The following is a 1,792-nucleotide window of genomic DNA, read 5'->3' on the forward strand; positions in this document are numbered from 1 at the left end:
TGTGGGATCGACCCTTATTCACGTAAGGTTTATTACTTGGACGACCCAGTACACTTGCTGGTTAGTTGAACGGAGTTGTGTTCACTCGTGCCAATTTCAAATTCCATAAAAGTACAACTTAAAGAATAGTGATCACAATTTCGTCCACCAAGTTTTTGGCGCCGTTGCCGGGGATTGTTCGAGTATGGACAATTGACGGTTCATCTTGTTGCTCAGATTAGGTAATTTTTTTTTTCAAAAATCTTTTTCAAAATTTTTCTTTTCTTTTTCGTTTTTCTAAACTTTATTTTCGAAAAAAATTAATAAAATCCAAAAAAAATTAATAAAATCATAAAAATCAAAAATATTTTGTATTTCTTGTTTGAGTCTTGTGTTAATTTTTAAGTTTGGTGTCAATTGCATGCTTTAAAAATTTTTTCTTGCATTTTTTGAAAATTCATGCATTCATAGTGTTCTTCATGATCTTCAAGTTGTTCTTGACAAGTCTTCTTGTTTGATCTTGATGATTTCTTGTTTTGTGTTGTTTGTTATTTTTCATATGCATTTTTCGTTTGTTAGAGTCCATGCATTAAAGATTTCTATGTTTGGTGTCTTGCATGTTTTCTTTGCATAAAAAATTTTTCAAAATTATGTTCTTGATGTTCATCATGATCTTCAAAGTGTTCTTGGTGTTCATCTTGACATTCATAGTGTTCTTGCATGCATCTTGTGTTTTGATCCAAAATTTTCATGTTCTGGGTCATTTTTATGTTTTTTTCTCTCATCATTAAAAATTAAAAAAAAATTCAAAAAAATATCTTTTCCTTAATTTTCTCCAAATTTTCGAAATTTTGGGTTGACTTGGTCAAAAAAATTTTAAAAATTAGTTGTTTCTTATAAGTCAAGTCAAATTTTCAATTTTAAAAATCTTATCTTTTCAAAAATCATATCTTTTTCATTTTTTTATATTTTTCGAAAATTTCAAAAAATCTTTTTCAAAATATTTTCAAAATCTTTTTCCTATCTTTACATCTAATTTTCGAAAATATGCTAACAAATAAGGTGATTGGTTCAAAAATTTGAAGTTTGTTACTTTCTTGTTAAGAAAGGTTCAATCTTTAAATTCTAGAATCTTATCTTGTAGTTTCTTGTTAGTTAAGTCATTTTAAAAATTAAATCTTTTTCAAAATATCTTTTTATCTTATCTTTCTCAAAATTTTATATTTTTCAAAATTTGATTTCAAATCTTTTTCAATCAACTAACTAACTTTTTGTTTATTTCTTATCTTTTTCAAAACCAACTAACTACCTATCCCTCTCTAATTTTCGAAAATTCTCCCTCTCTTTTTCAAAAATTCTTTTTGTTTTAAATTTTAATTTTAAATTATATTTTGTCTTTGAATTTCGAAAATTACTAAACCCTTTTTCAAATTTATTTTCGAAATTTCTCTTCTCTTCTCTTATTCTATTTAATTAATTAATTACTAACACTTCTCTTCACCTCTCTTCATCTAAGAATCCGAACTTCTTATATCCCTTGTATTTGGATTCTTCTACCCCTTTCTTCTTCTACTAACATAAAGGAATTTCTATACTGTGACATAGAGGATTCCTCTTTCTTTTCTTGTTTTCTTCTCTTTCATATGAGCAGGAACAGGGAAAAATGCACTCTTGTTGAAATTGATCCAGAACCTGAAAGGACTCTGAAGAGAAAATTAAGAGAAGCTAAAATACAACAATCCAGAAATAACCTTTCAGAAATTTTCGAACAAGAGAAGGAGATGGCAGCCGAAAATAATAATAATAATGCAAG

This window comes from Arachis duranensis, chromosome 6 (assembly GCF_000817695.3).
Source record: "Arachis duranensis cultivar V14167 chromosome 6, aradu.V14167.gnm2.J7QH, whole genome shotgun sequence".
Lineage (NCBI taxonomy): Eukaryota > Viridiplantae > Streptophyta > Magnoliopsida > Fabales > Fabaceae > Arachis > Arachis duranensis.